Source organism: Pygoscelis adeliae, unplaced genomic scaffold (genome assembly GCF_000699105.1).
Source record: "Pygoscelis adeliae isolate BGI_AS28 unplaced genomic scaffold, ASM69910v1 Scaffold545, whole genome shotgun sequence".
Lineage (NCBI taxonomy): Eukaryota > Metazoa > Chordata > Aves > Sphenisciformes > Spheniscidae > Pygoscelis > Pygoscelis adeliae.
Genome location: NW_008824746.1, coordinates 804,656 through 806,110, shown reverse-complemented (window position 1 = coordinate 806,110; position 1,455 = coordinate 804,656).

The window sequence follows — 1,455 nt, the reverse complement described above, 5'->3', positions numbered from 1 at the left end:
CCGCGCCTCCCGCCAGAGGTAAACGACGCCCACGCCTCTCACGGAGTCGGAGCGTTCGTCGCCTGCCGGGGAATGAATGTCCCTTCCGCGCCGTGTGCCAGCCGTGGCGGTCCCGAGCGGCCTCTTCTGCGGCCTGGCCGCGCTCTGAAGCAGTCCGCCGTCAGAAGATGTAACTGCATGCGTGTGTGTGTGGTGCCAGCCCGTGGGGACGTGAATGTTGAAATCCGTATAAAATTCTGAACGCTTAAAGGTGTGTCTTCGCGCCTAAGTTTAAGTAACCACCAGGGAACCGGAAAAAGAAAGTCACTGCTGTACGGGTACGCTTCACGGGTTGTTTTGGATTGCCTCTGATCTTCCAAGCGATAAATGCTGTTTTTATCTACTTGTCACGGTTTCAGTTCTTAACGCTTCGGTTCTGTTGGGAATGCAGTTGTCCTGGTGGCTGAGGAGGGACCTGCACCCAGCTTTGGTGTCCTTGGCTTATACTCACACCTGTGTATAGATACCTATACACACGCATACACGTGTCTTTCATTCCTGAACGAATGAGGCTCGAGCGGTTATTTAATAGATGAGGTTGCCTGAGAGGTTGTACCTCTTGCAAGTGCCTCAGCGTGTAGCTCGGTAGGACAGCATTAACCTTGTAATAGGTGTGGATCAGCCTGACAAAGAGAACAGAATCTGAGACTCAAGGAAACTAGATCGGTAGATATTTCAAGACTTTAGTAAATCTAAAAAGAAACCAAAACCTGGAGATCTTGGGAGGAACTTCTTTCAGATTTTGGTTTTAACACAGAATCTTGTTTGGACAGCACGAGGGAAGAAATCCTTTCCCTGGGTGTGCTTTTATTTAAAGCCAGGAACGACATGACAGCTGGAGGCAGCGTACGGACTTTGCAGAAGCTAAGATGGGAGGACAGCCACAGAAGGCGGACTGGGAGGTGCCGCTGAGTGCGTGATAAATCTAGTTTGGACGTGAGGAAAAGCCACAGGTCTGCGATGACTGCAAACACAGAAGAGTGGCTGCAGCGACTCCAGCAGCTTCCTTTGGTTGCAAGGCCGTTATATATTGAAAAGGCCATTTTAAAAAGGCGTAACTGAAGTCTGGTAGGCACTTTCTTTGTAAGCATAACTGCTGGAGGTTTGTCCGTAAAGATGGCAGTAGATTTTTAAAAAGCCTCAAGAAAGAGGATGTCTGAACTGATGCAGGCAGAAGGGGTTATTGATGCAACTGAGCTTAAGACCGTGCTTGCTGAATTCTGGAGCCTGCTGATTTAAAGTGGGTGTCGAGCAGCTGGAGAGAGAGCAGAGAGCAGGGACCTTCCCCTTGCGAGGGAAGGTAGCCGGCAGGTGGCAGGAACAACTCGCTGAATCTACAGTGCTGGACCTTACCTGGCACCACGTATCTTCTCTTCAAAACCTGTTTTGCCGCTCATGAATTTTTATTAAACTTCC